Source organism: Strix uralensis, chromosome 3, assembly GCF_047716275.1.
Source record: "Strix uralensis isolate ZFMK-TIS-50842 chromosome 3, bStrUra1, whole genome shotgun sequence".
NCBI classification, from domain to species: domain Eukaryota; kingdom Metazoa; phylum Chordata; class Aves; order Strigiformes; family Strigidae; genus Strix; species Strix uralensis.
This window is the reverse complement of record NC_133974.1, coordinates 36,157,729-36,172,806: the sequence shown is the minus strand read 5'-3', so window position 1 is coordinate 36,172,806 and position 15,078 is coordinate 36,157,729. Positions and strand designations below refer to the sequence as shown.

General features: G+C 44.5%; 1 protein-coding gene across 4 annotated transcripts in view; it reads right to left on the bottom strand.

Moving 5' to 3' along the window:
* Positions 1-10,092, bottom strand: part of MYO6 (myosin VI) — a 116,450-nt gene extending 106,358 nt beyond the window's left edge. For all 4 annotated transcript variants that reach the window (XM_074861898.1, XM_074861899.1, XM_074861900.1 and 1 more), the window contains exon 1: positions 9,963-10,092. The gene's annotated coding sequence lies outside the window, so the exon portion shown is untranslated. The remainder of the gene's footprint in view (positions 1-9,962) is intronic.
* Between the last annotated feature and the right edge of the window lie 4,986 nt (positions 10,093-15,078).

The following is a 15,078-nucleotide window of genomic DNA, read 5'->3' as shown; positions in this document are numbered from 1 at the left end:
CCGTCAAACTTTGTTTAAATACTTGCTAACATCACTGGGCTAATTCCTCACAACATAAAATTGGTTCTCCTGCAAATGTGGCTACTATTTCATATTTGACTTGGTTCTCCTGTATCTTCGGGTGTGCGATAGTTACACAGCTTTTCCTTAAGCAAAAGCCTGAACAAAGTAAAATTAAAGACTTGAAAAAAATGCTGTATTTATCACACAGATGTGCTTACCTCATTCTCAGACTGGAGACTACTGGTTGGAGTTTTGTGGGTTTGCCTGTCTGTAAGATGTTCATCACAAAGTTAGGCCATGAATTTAAAACGGAACAGCCGATCAAACTAAACAAAACAAAGCCGCACGAGCCTCATGCACAACTGTATCTTGCCCGTTCAAATTTTTCCATACAGTATGTACAGCGGAAGAAGTATCAGATCCTTTTGAGAAGGCTCCTGTCTTACCTGGATCCTCTCAAAACTCCTTGGCCATTTCCAACAAGACAACCAACAAAAATAAGAGCGGCTGCTAGAGAGAACACGGAGTCCTAGGAAAACATGAGCCAGTTAGCTTTCATTAATTACAGCTAACCACAACTCAGCAAACCTTCAGATGTCACTCCAAAACCTTTACCTGTCCTGGGGTGAAATACTTAGCCCAAATTGCAAGGCCTCATGGTCGTCTTACATCCATGGCAGGCACACCCAGGGTCAGTGGCTGGGCATGTATGAGGACCAGGCAGCATCTTTCAGTTGAGGAGGGAAATGTGGCTTTAAAGTCCAGTCCAGGCATGGTAGGAAGGGCAACCCCTGATGCTAACCTGTTTTGCCTCAGGCAGTCAAACCAGCATTTTTCTTCCACTACAGTCTTCAAGTGTTCCCTCTTGAACCTGCTGGGGTCCCTTTGGTCCTCTCAGCTCCACAGCCTTTCCCACCTTGGCATCGTCCTTCAGCCTTCACATGTTCCTCAAGAAGGAGCTCACCTCAAACTACTCCTCCTCCTCCTGCTAGTTTCCCTCTCCCCTGCTTCCACCTCTTCCCCAGGGCTAAAGCAGCAAAGTCATTCAGCAAACAAGCCAGAGGCATAAAGTGGCCTTTGTCCGCTCTCTTCCCTCCCACTGGGATTCATAAAGAAACCAGGATTAATACAGAAAACAACTCATCTCAAATAGCCGGTTTCTTTGAAACCATCCAAACTTCCATCTGATGCACTCAAGCAGTCAATACTTACTACCCACATGAATTCCCAATTTTTTACTTAAAAAACATTTTAAAAAAATCAGGAAATAATAGAACTGCATTTTTTTAAAGGGATAAAATATTTCTCCTTCTACAGAGCTCAGTAACTGATCTGGGACCGTAACAGAAAGGTTTGCAACAGGAGCTGCAAAGGGCAATTTAAAAAAAGTCTATGAGCCAGCTTAAAATCTTAAAACCCCTGGCTAGGCTGACTAGTACATGAACAGACACAGAACTCTGTATCAACTGAAATAAAGAAGCTGAACTCTCAACACCTGTTAAAAAAAAGTACTTTCAGTTTCAAGTTAAAAGAAATGTCATGTAATATTTTAAAAAATACATATACATATGAAAAATTGGGAGAGGCTGCAAGAATTTAAATTGAAAGAATTACCCATAAGAGTATATGGTCAATGTATTATTTATCATTGTATTATGCTTTGGTGTTGAATACACATAATTAAAATTTAGCATGTAACACAGAAATACCCATAGCATCAGATGCCATATCATTGAAAGACTGTATTTTCATTTACAATAGGAAAGACTGTTACAGCCCCAAGAAAAGCAGCTACTTAGTCCACTGCACAAACCATGTTCTGTGGGTGTTGACCTTTTGAGCAAGCCATGACTTGTACAGCATGATAACAGGGTAAGAAACTTCATGTCTATGATTCCTCTCCCTACGTTAGTAAGAAATAATCTTTTTCTTTGAAAGGATGTAAAACTTCAATATAAAGCAAGATCTAAAATTTGTTTCAGATTATCATCAGAATATGATACAAAATGTATTTGAAAAAGTATCCTTCCCCTAACCAAAGCTTAGATCATTTATACAAGAACAAATTTTAAAAAAATATTAAGGTGTTACACTACTTTTTCAACAGCTCATATTGCATCTCCAAACACCCTAAGAAAAAATTATTTTAATATATGACTTTCATGCAGTGAACCAAACATTATCTCAAGGTCCATATAATCTGAGATTGAGTGTTTGAGCATGACTAATTTCAGATGCTTGAGAAGATGCAAGAGTACTGTAATGGGATGGTAATTAAAGACAAAGATCATCACACCACCTTTGAAACTTCTGTTTCTTCTGTACACTTGCAGTTAAATGCTTTGTTCCAAACAATTCCAATTCAAGACAACTATGACAGACAAGCCCATTTCTCTTCTGTTTCCCAAGAACTTTGAAATTTGAAGCAATGCTCTTAACCATGGCCACAAGATTGGTTACTGAAATCTATAAAAAACATTAAAGTCTCTGAGAAATGATCCCAGAAAAGAGCAAACAAGGACAGTAAAGTGATGATGCAACATGCACATATATTCCCACAAATCAGCACACAGCTAGCAAGTCAATTTTTCGAAAAAATATTAAGAGAAGAAAATGGGCCTGGCAGCATGTTCATTGAAAGGCAAGGCAACAAGTATGAGAGAAGGAGAAACAGCATCGTCCCTGTAGCATCCACATAGGTTACACTCCTTGCAATAGAGCAGAGAGATACAACACGCTGCAGAATGTCATTCATGTACCCAAGCACCTAACAAAAAGGCTTGCTGCATGAACACCACAAAGTCTTTAAAGAAGTCAGCAAACACTGCAAAAATAACTTACTAGGAGCCCATAAAATGAGACAAAGATTTATCTCATTAGTTTTCCTATTTTTGTAAACGATCCCAGGTAAGAAAAAAAAACACAAAAGAAATTCCTCCCCACCCCCAAAGCCACCACATGTACTGCAATCAAGTGCTCTTATCTTTACAGAGTAATAAAAGTCCATGTTATCTTAGGACCCTCTGAAGTCTGTGATCTTTTAAAATCCTTTCCAGTCCTACTGCTATGACTCTGAAATTCCCTACGTACACTCTTTACGTTTGCATTTCTCTCTGCAAAAGGGCTACTGGAGGCATTTGTGTACTTTTTGGTAGAAGCAGCAAAGGGTTACATAGGTTTAAGAGACTGCAAAAAATGGTGTAGCTTCCTGAGAGGGTGAGCTGAATGGGTAACAGCTTATCACCCTGAGAGGGGTAAACTCCTCATTTGCCTCCCCTCATTTCTGCTCCTCAGCTATGTGCTCCTGCTGCCCCGTTGCATAAACTCAGAAACGCATGACGTCCCTCTGCAGCAGGGAGATGGAGAAAAGAAAGGCTTTGTTGCTTTCTGCAGAGCCAGCAGTTTGCACCGAGGTGTGGAAAAGCCCAATGACCATCTGAGCTGCTGGGAAGGGAGTGGAGGGGAGGGCACAGCCGTGGGAAGATTTCCTCCTTTTGGGGGGCCGGCAGGCAATTACCTCAGCTCAACTAGCCACAAAATTGCAACCCTAGAGAATCATTAAAATTGAAGTTACTAAAAATATTTGTCACTTTCTTCACTCCTGAATGCTTTGATTCCTGTTCTGGAAACTCCGCTGTAGGTAAGCAGGGGCAACAGTACAGGAGGTTACCGCACACCATTAAACCTCGACCCAGCAGAGCAGCTACAGAGCATCACCCTCCTAAAACTCTCCAGTGTTCCCCCTCAAACAAGCCGATCGCCACGGTGGGCAGGTTCAGTGTGCCTGCACACAATGCTCACCCAGCTGAGAAAAAGTAAGACGCAGCAAAACAGCCAATCTTTGCCAGGGAGGATTTCGTGAAATATTGTTATTGCTATCACCTCCGCCATTATAGAGCGGGTGTGATGGGCTGCACTTAATACATCAGGAAAGAGTGAAGCACGGACGGGAACTCCAGAGGGGGTGTCCTCACCCCACCACAGGAACTGCCAGCCTCACAGGTCGTGCCAGAGGACTGGGGAAGGACACAGTGCCCTCCCATGGGCAGCTTCTTCTGAAACACGGTTATTACAGTATCACCTGTTTTAATTAGGTTGCTTTGGTCCAAGGGTGCTAAGAACAAACCTGAGATGACCAAACCTTACTGAGTGTCATGGCAACAAAGAGTACAGCAAATGAGAGAGACGGAGTTCTAGACCATACAAATCACAAGCTGGACTTCTTGCTCAAAATATGAAACGTAACAATACTTACACAACTTCAGATCAGGCCTGAAGGATCCACTTATGTAATTCATAAAGTTGCTGCTACCAATATAGCTGGAGATCTTGCTGACATTGGACAAATTTTTGTGAACCACTGACTTTATTACATTCCCTGCTTCTCTTTTTTCCCTCCCCACGTTTCAAATCAGTCTGCCAAATCTTGTTAATTATAAAGAAAAAAAAAAATTTACAAAACTAAACAATTATCCACTACGTAAATAATATTCTTAATTTAATTGTCTGTTTAACTACCTTTGCAAAATAAATTCAGCAAGTTCATTCAAGGCATGTTGCTTAAAAAAAAAAATAAAGAAAAGTTTACTTTTATGTTAAAAAAGGCCTTTTGTTGAGCATTTACAAATCCAGGGTTCACTCAGACTTCCCGCTGAAGACTCTGGGAATTTTTCTATTGGTTTTTCTGAGAACAGACCAAACCCCGAAAGATGCACATACAGATGTGGCCACCTGAGCTCCAGTACCGCTTACGACACGTCCGTCCATTCGGCACTGCCAGGGCCAGATCCCAGTTTGGAGACTGGCCCCACTCTGCCTTTACACTCAGAGATTGGGTGAGCACAGCAGCACTGCGAGCTGTCCATGTGAAAAGCGAGGTTTAACTCCAGATGCCTCATCCATCTCTCATTCCCCAGAGCAAGCAGAAACTACCCTTCATCCATCCATCCACTTGCAGAGTGAGCAGAAGCATTCAGCATGCAAGGAAAGACCCCTGGCTTGACAGAAGTGCTTCAGGAGCCATGTAAACCCTGGGTATGACTGGCAGCGTAGCCACGGCAGCACAGGTACCAACCCATGCTAACCAAGGGTTTGCGCACGCTGTGCTACTGACAGTAGCTGCCATTCAGCTCGCAGGGCTCCAGCATACCTACAGGAGCTGCAGCCAGCACCGTGACTGCAGGGTAAACACCACCTGGCTGCAACTCACTCCAAAAACACTGGGAAAAAGTCAGCGTGCTGCAGGGGCTCCCAAATGCTCTTCGTGAGGCCATGCTAAGCGGTCCACAGGTGGTAAAGGGCTCTGCCTTCGAGCTGCGGCGCACAGCACAGCAGCAGGGCCGAACTGAGCCAGCCCTCCCCGGCACCATCCCCTGCTGCTCCGTTTTTGCATGCTGTTCAACAAAAGAAAAAGCAAGAACTAGCTTTGGCTAAATCAACTTTTTAATTGGTATTCTAAGATAATCGCTTATTGAAAGACGGAAATAGCATGCTCTTTCCAATAAAATACATACTATTAACTACATACGGTCATTACTTAGAGAAATCATTCTGCCAGAGATTAAAGAGCCCACGGATTGATCTGTCTTTGCCGTCAAAACCATAGGAAAAACCATGAAGGCTGCTGATACTTCACTTTTAGCTTTGCAAAACTGGTATTTTGGCCAAAAAAAGTTTTATCCACAGACTTCAGCTCAGAAACTGTATTTTTTCTACATGTTCTTTATATTATTATGGTGTCTATCAATACTTCAGAAACATAAGTCTCAGTCACCTGTATTTACTACAAACATAATACACTCATTCCAAGAAACAGTAAAACAAAAACCTAAATAGATGGCATGTTATGTTAAAATATCAAGTAATTTTTATCTGCTCAAATGCACTTTAAAAAACAGATTTAAAATTAGGGTACCTAAAGAAACACACAGTACTTAACAAGTCTGATTTCTTTTTTTAAAATAAACTGACAGTTCTTTAAAAGTGTTTCAGAACAGACGCTGCTGTAACATTTGGACACAGGTTATGAAGCCACATACAGTATATACTACATTAGACGATGAATACCTCAGGTTTTATCCCTCTGATTTTCCTAGTTTAAATCACGGCATGATCCTACACCTACATGTCCTACGGGATTACAGGCTACACTCCTAAACCACAACGTTTTTTTGTTAAATGCAATAGTTTGCCTCAACACTAACTATTTTAAAACCAAATGCATTAAGCTGTAACATCAGATGACCAGCAATAATTGAAAGATTCTAGGTCTTTGTCACAGAAACTGCATTTCTTTTGAGCGTTAAAATTACTTCTTCCACATAAACTCAGGCCAGAATACAGACAGCATCTGAAGAAATCATCAAGTTCAACCCCCTGCATGAGAACAAGTAAAACAGTCGTAAGGAACGTCTTTAATATATCCTTAACACAAGTCATATCTGACTTCAAAAAACCTTTGCAAAAAGGAGATTGTACAACCTCAGCTTGTTCCAGTTTTCCCCAAAGCGAACAGAGTTTAAGAACTACAGCAAATCTTTGGTACGAACTAGTTTTTTCAGTACAGAAGGACACATACCACTTCTCATTAATTTTAAGACTGTAGCATCTTCTCGTCTCCTCATCTCATCCTCTTTCTGCTAGAACTGAGCTTGTCTAGCCTCTGTAGAACACACTTTACAAAGACGTGTGGTCTCTGTAGAAGATGTTTGCAAACCCTTCCTAAGCCTTGACCATTTCTGCCAGATTGAGACATTTGCATTTATCTTTCTTAAAGGGCTGTGGCCAAAACTGAACACATTATTCTGTTAACTTAAGCTTCACTAATATGAAAAGCTAAATGATAAACTTCAACAGTACTGCATCCCACCGCTTATCGCGATCCCCCATAACTCTCAGATCTGCTTCCATGGCGCTGCTGCCAAGCTGACTTCACCTATCTGCATTATGGGATCTCCTTCCTGAAAATAGTATCTGAATACAGCTACTGAATAGATCACAAATCTCTTGTTCTCCAAAACAGAGCTTCAAAAATAAGGCCTGAAACCCCTACTCGGTCTCCTTCAGACTCTGTGCTAATTCTGTTGATCAAAGACATTAACGACAACTCCAAATATGAAGGTGCCAGAACTGCCCCCAGCACCACTTAAGCTGACTTCCCAGTTTGATGGCGACTCACAATCTCTACATGAGAAAAATCACCCACAGTTACTATCTCCGGACCTGGTCCCTTTGACTCTGCTGTTCTCAAACACTTCAGATGAATAAATAATTTTCCTAAGAGCTGCTCTACTCGGTCAGATGGCAGGTCTGTTGTCTCTAGTATGCTGCCTGCAGTAGTCAATGCCTGAAATTAATATAAAAATTTGGTAAATACTTGAGAGTACTTTCCCAGCATATTCTCCCAGGCTTCACGTGCAGCCCAGTGACTCCCTGAGCTACAGGAGGTACTCTGTACAAGTCAGCCTTAGTGGATTTTTCTTCTATTAATTTGTCCAGCTGCTTTTCAAGTCCCTGTAAACTTTCAATATCCACATGCTTCAGAAAGGATTTCCAAAGCTTAACTAACTATACATTGGGTCAAAACCAGAGCACATCCCTTTTGTTTGTTTTGAATCTGCCAGCTTAACTCACACTTCTGCATTTTGTACTGAAAGTGGCAATAAAAAGTTAGTCCCTACTCAACTTTGCGACCTCACTCATGAGGCCATCAAAATTTCTAAAACCTCAAAGCTTTCCTCAGACGAGCATTATCAAATACCAAAAGAATATGAAGGTTAGATTGGGTCACAAAGCCTTCTCCACCCCTGGGGACCAGGCACAAGGAAGTACTTGCTTATGAGAACATTATGGTTAATGGGTCAAAATACTGACCCAGTATCAAAACAAAGGCGCATGGTGATCCCGGATCCTGAAGGATACAGTACTTAGTGCAGATTATACATGAATGCCAAATCGGCTAGAAATATGGGGGTGGGGAAATTAATTCAATTTACTTACAATTTCTGCAAGCTATTACTGACACAGTTTTAATTCAGAAAGCTATTAAGCCTCGCAGCAAACTTCACTGCCTTTATGTTCACACTGCTGGCTTTATAGTTTCACAGTCAAAGGCATAACAAAGTCAAAGGCATCACTAAATAGTTTATTAACTTATACACATTAAAACCACATCCACTAAAAATACAATCAAGCTAAATCCTAATTTCTACGTTAGCAAAAACATTATCACAAAAGTTCCTAACTCGTGCTCTGACAGTTTTGATATTTACTCTCCCACCTCAACAATTTTATAAACTGTATGCTTCATAGTTAACTTGTACCTTAGCAGAGTTTTATGACATTTAAACAAATACTGAAAGAACATACTTGCTTATTCTTTTAAATTTGCACAAGGATAATTTTAATCATTAAATAATTTCTATTGTTATTAGGCTTTTTTCCCCAGCATTCCCCTCCGTCTTGAAAAGAAGAACTGCAGATGACATTTGACTCACAAGTTCACCTCTACCCTGTTAATTTGTCACATTTGCAACCGAAGGAAGACTCAGCCCCATGGCCAACCTTTGTACTCCTATGGCTGCAAACCCAGTTCACAGGCCGCTCCGCAGCCCAGCGATGCCAACTGAACTGTAAGAAATTAGATCGCCTCAAATGCCTTTTCCTTCCGAGAGCAAGTCACGACGTACGACGTACTACTTCTCTCTTTGTAAAAAAGGGCTGACAATCAGCAGTATTTGGAGTAAATATCAGGTAACAATCATCCTCTTATACAACCTGTAACCTATTAATTTAGCTATCTCAATCTTACAAGCCTCTGGTGGCATCAGGATTTACGAGTTAGGAATCTGAGGGCCAAGTATCAGACTAGCATCAACAATAAATATGCTGCATTGCAAGTCATATTCAAGTGACGGCCCATTAAGGGCATGAACCTTCTTAAGTTTTCCTGTTCAGTAATAAATGGAAGTTAACAGGAATTGCGTATCACTTTTTGCTAGTACATCATGCTTATACATGCTGCTTTCCAAAAATGCAGCCTGCAAAAGCACTTCAACAAGAACTACTGCAGGAGAAGATGTTTTTCAATTGTACTACCGGTCATACTGTGTTTGGCTGGTCAGGACTGTAAAAGTTTCTTTTCCGTGACAAGGACAATCCTACCAGCACTGAAATGTTTCTGAAACAAGGAGACGAGCTCGGCTGTAACTCAGCAGGGATGGCGTTTTACAGAGGATGATACTAAAAAGCCAAAACAAAACAGGAGAGAAATTCCTGTGACAGTTCATTTAAGGAAGTAAAGAAAAATCACTTTAGACTGTCAGCGTACCTCCTGGGGCAGGTCTGTGTGCCGCGCACCCGCCCCGCGGAGGGCTGAGGGGAGCGCACACACACGCACACGCACATACACGCATACACACACGCACACACACCAGCGGGTCGCCCCCCCCCCCCGCGCAGCTGCCGGCCCTCCCCGGGCCCGCACGCCCCGGTTCGCATCCTGCGCCGCGATGTCGGCGGTAACGTGTTTCCGTCGTTACCGAGGCGGGTAAGGTGCGAGCTGCCGGGCGCCACAGCCAGCGCCCCCGCCGCCCCGTCCCGTCCCGTCCTCTCCCGCAGCGCTCGCCTCCAGCCCCGAGCAGACCCTAAAGCAGCCCCCGCCGCTGCAGCCCGCGGTCGCTCCCAGCGGGACGCCTGCCCCGCCAAGCCCCGCTCCCCGCGACGAAGCCTTTGGCGAACGCCCCGCCGGGGAACCGGTCGCACCTGCTGGCGGGCCGCGCCGAGCCACGCCGCCCCGGGGCCGGGCGGGAGGCGCCGGCGGGGGCAGGCGAGGGGGCAGCGCGCCGCGGCCCGGCCAGGGCCGGCGCCCCGCCGCCGGGCGGGAGGAGGACGCGGAGGGGCGGCGGAGGAGGTCGAGGGCGGCCGAGGGCCTGCTGCGCCGCCCGGCGCCGCGTCCTTACCTGCCGCTGCTCGTGCTGCCGCCGCCGCGCTCCGGTGCCCCGCTGCCAGCCCTGCCGCCGCCGGCTGCTGCGCTGCTCTGCGCCGCCCCCCGCCGCCCGACACGGCCCGGCACGGCCGCCCGGGACGTCAGCGCCACAGGGGCAGGCCGGGGGCGGGGGCTGCGGCGGCAGAGGAGGAGGAGGAGGAGGAGGAGGCGGCAGCAGCAGCTCGGAAGCCCGGCCGGGGCCCGCCGGCCTTCGCTCCGCACCGGCGTTGCCTGGCAGGGAGCCTCGGCCTGCCGCCTGCCCCGGGACTGCCCCAGCCGGTGCGGGCAGGGCCGGGCAGGGCCAGGCGCCGGCCGGGCAGCCCGACCCCGCGGCCTGCACCCTCCCGCACCAGAGAGGTTGCTCAGAGGGTTGGTTTGGGGACGCGCCTTGCTCGGGGCTGGCCCCTGGTTGTTCTGGGAGAGGTCGGAGTTTCTTGGAGTTTTTTTATCAGTGGAGTTACGGGTCAGGTTTTAGGTTATCTTTGTCTTAATTAACAAAGGTACAGAGTAGGTGGCAGCTCTCCAGCTGTGGCGGCAAACCTCAGAAGTCAGAGATTGTTTAACCGCCGTTCCCTCCCCCGAGCTCCCCCTGGCCCAGGCCCTGTGGCGCCCCTGCCCTCGCAGGCCCGTCCCCGGGGACCTGCCGTGGCAGATTTTACCGGGGTGGGGGCGGCGATGGTCGTGCCGCTGCTCGGTGGCGGCCCAGCGTCCGCCGGCCCCAGCCCTGCGAGGCAGCACGGTGCCGCCCTGCCTTCCCGCCCTCCCGCCGGCCTCCGCGGCGGCTCTGCGGGATGTGCCTGGCACCTGCCTACACCCCGCATTCGTCCCCGCGGCCGGCGCGCCGGTGTGGCCCGGGGAGCGGCCCGACCGGACGGCATTGCATCATGCTGGGCCGCGGCCTCACACCACCGAGGGCACCCACAACCGCCCTTCCCTGACCAGCCGTGCTGGAGCTTTGCGTTGCCTCCCCGTCCCTTGGCTTTACAAGCATTCATTCCTAGCATCACCAGCTGGTTTGTCAGCTTTCTTGTAAACACTTTGCTTCTCTTCACGCAATACCTCAAAAGTGGCACAACGACACTGACTGTATGCACAAAGCCTCTTTGCACTCCACCTGATGGCCGTAAAACTCTTGTGCTTTTTGCTGACAGAGGGAAACAAAACTGTTCATACTTCAAAATCTCTTGTGTTTTCCTTAATCTTCAGCCCTAACTACCTTTCCTTAGGCAGCATGTGTTTCACTGCATCCTTTTTGAGTGTTCGGACAACACCACAGACATTCAGCTGCTAGCTAATAAATAATGTAAACAAAATGTTTTCTTCCAGCCATATCAACCCCTGTAGATACAATAGTCATGTCAACTTGGCGTCTTTTAGATGATAAAGAGAAAACCCGGGGGGTTCTCTAGGGAAAGGGTACTGTCAAGGATCAGTGTGGATGTACACATGAAAAGGAAAATGGGAGTACACAAAGCACCTGAGTAATCCTGCATCCCAAGCAGAGCACGGGTGGAGTTAAATCCTGTATCCAGATTAACATTCCTACAACTCCTGAAATGTGCTATGAGCTTGTTTTGGTTTTCAAAACATTCCACATGTGTGCAAAGCAGCAAGGTGAATGTGACAGTTGCATCTTTGCTTGATGTAATTTAGGAATGTTTAACAATCTGGACAAATTCTAGAGAATGGGAGTTAGCCTTTGGCATTGCCTTTTAGGGTAGTACTTTGTATGTTCAGCCTTACTTGTATGTGTAAAAGACAGATAAGGATAATTATTATCTGGGAAAGAAAGAATGACTGGACAACTAAATGAAAATGTAAATTTGCTGACTGGATAAAACCCCCTCTGTTAGCAAAACAGGATACAAAGTCAGGAAACAGTCAACAAGATATTTTCAGTATAAACAAGATGGTTGATTCCACGGTGCGGTGGAAGCCGAGCAGTGCTGAGCACTATCTCACCATCTGATGTGCCGCTCCCTCATCAGGAGGAGCATGTCTTTACTCTCGCCCCTCTTTTCTCCCTGGGAAATCTAAAAATAACCTCAGACACAGCAGCGCCTGTTCTGTAAATCTTCTGGGAAAATACAGGAAAACTCACACACAAGTAAAATTTGAGTTGCAAGAACTTCAACCTAAGCAAAGGGGGGAAAAAAGATGGAAAGGGAAAACAAGGCAAAACATATTTTACTGTACCCCTTGCCTGTATATAAGGAGGCAGGCAAGAAGCATTTCCAGATTCATTCCTAGGGAAGTTGGACCTACCTCTGAAATTTCAGTCTAATGGAGACTTTTCAAAACACCAGGAACAGTGTGGCTAGATTGGAGATGCCAACCAGCCTTTGCTGAATAGCTGTATAAGGGACAGACACTGTCTGAGGCAGGGAGGGAAAGCAGTGTGCCTTTAGCATCACCCTGTTCCTCCTCCACCCAGCGTGTTAGGTGGGGGAAACAGCAGCGGAGGAGCACCCATCCACAAGCTGCAGTGCACAGGTCAGGTCTGTCAGCATAGCTTTCACTCAGGGGCAGGTTCACACTGTACCCATCAGACCACGAGGGTCTGTTGAGATGAACGAGAAGTAGCATGATCCAGAAATATATATATTAGCACCATCTTAAATGTGCAAACACAATATTCTGGACAGCCTACCAGGAATCCTGCAAACATGCCAAAGGCAGAAAGATCACTGAGACAAAGCAGCATGACATTTTAACATGCACCCGTGCTACTTTGCTGGAGCCCTGCTGTAAAGAACTGATGATATTCCAGATGTCCAAGGTGTCTTTGTTCACTCAGATATAAAAATCAAATATTTTAACATAAATTCAGGCAGTTACAGGTTATAGTAAACAGTTTCTGTCATTACAGTTGCCACATTTTTTAAAAAAATGTGTTAATTGTATGAGCCACCATATTTTGTCAGAGCTGATGAACGGCAGTTTGGAAGGATGAGCAGGTAGAGGACCCCAAGTGACTTCTCAGAAAACCATGGGAGGATATTATGTATGTTTTCATTTCAAATAATATAATAAAACATCCTGGCTATTTAAATTTCTATGAAAGTGAATTGCTATGTATAATTCAGTCAATCAAAATTTAGACTATTCAAAACAAATACAAAAAGGTAAAGGCTACTACACTTGCATGGCTAGAAATTTCACTCCCAGGATGGTTGTTCTCAGGTGGTTAGTACTGTGAGTGTTAAGTTTCTCTCCCCACACTTTATTATGAAAAATTAAATGGAAAAATCAGGTTTGACATAGACTACAAGCCTTTACTGTATGTACCTCTTCAGACGGAAAGCTTGTGTTTAAATTATGTTGGTATTAGCTGGGTTTCCCCATAGATTACGTGTAGCTATAACTGTTTTACACAGCGCATGGAATGGGTAAAGTTCTGCCTGTAAAAATGTACATGGGCACTGACTTAAGTCACAGCCAATGGCTTAATGAGGCCAGTTCATTTACTTTATGTCGCTTTGTTGGCATACTCTAAATATATATGAATGTGATGTAATTACACTGTATCTCTGTAATGTGGTCGTGTTAAAATACCTCACAGCTTGTCAGCATCAATTCTTGAAGTTTTCTGACTGTTGATTATTTCAGTTTAGTGCTTTGATAATCCCTAAAATGGTTTTATAGTTTTGCAATCAATTTCTGAAAAAAATAAACCTAAAGTCTGTGGTTTTAAAACTGCTTTGGCATTACCCATGCAGTTCCCAAATGTAGCTATTGTAGCTGCCGACGTAGTCCTGCCAGCACAATTTATCTGTTATTTGTCTGGATAAAGAATATCTTGCTCATATGTTTGCAAAAGAACATTTCTAGCTGGCTCAAGGTTTAGCAGCTTATGTTCAGAGACAAAGAAAGAACAAGAAAATTTGCTGGGATTTTAGCAGTAGTATGCTTACCAACTCCAGGATGACGTTCCTTTCAGGATCAATCTTTGGTTTCTTTCCAAGGAGACTTACTCTAGATAAGCACCATTCATTTCCCTATCATGTAAATTATTTACTGGGAATTGGTGTGTAAGTCTTACTTTATCTGATCCCTTTCACTTAGTGTTATGTGCACATACATAATTCTCTGATTTTGACAGCTGTGAAATGGTCCTTTTTCCCCTCTCTCTTTCTTTCCAGTAGACTTTATGTGAACACCTATTTTGACTGTGCCTAATTTTTTTTAATATTCTGACTTTTCCACAGGCCTTCTGTATTCCAACAGCTTCGTTCAAGTTACAAAAAATTTAGACATTATGTTTTAAGGCAAAAGCTCCTATTTAAAGTCTTATAGTTTCATTTCAATTGGTAGGTAGTTTATGTGTTATCAGACAACATGTTAGTTAAGGAAAGTTAATGGTTTTGCATTTCCACCCCTAACAATGTCTGACTGGATTCTGAAGCGCTGGATTTGACTGGGAGTAAATCCCTTGGACTGGCCCATTTTTCTTATTTCCTCTCCTTAAAGGATAATTCAATTAAGCAAATAGATTATTTTGAATTTTGTTTTATTTTTGTGAGCAGATTCATTCCGTAAACCCAAATAGTGAGGACAGGAAAATGAGATTACAGTACCCCAGAGTAGCTGGAAGATATTCCTGGAGTCATCCCTATATTTGAGGACAAATGGATTCCATTCCTGGTGCAACACACCCCATATCTCTGGGGAGAAGATTTGCTTTTGTTTCTGCTGAAGCTTCTCTCTGGCAAAGATACCATAGGCCCACTCTCATGCATATTAAAAGTAGAATGGGACCCACTGGTTTAGATATTTTGTCTGGAGGACAGGGAGGAGCCATAGTGTAGGAATGAGAACCCAGTAAAAGCCACACAAATAACACACTATTGCAATTACCATAGGTTTTTTTTTAATTTTTGCTTCTTGCTGCCACCCCCCTGCCACGCTCTGTGGTCACCGATCACCTATATGGATTACCATTTTGGTCATGAACAGCAATTGTCGATAAAATAACTGCAGGCTCATCTGAAAAACAAAAGCAGCCTGCAGTAAGCTATAGTTGTCAGACATGGGGCTGTTCTTCCTTCATGGAGCAGAAGCTACTCACCTGCAGTTAAATGAACTTCAGT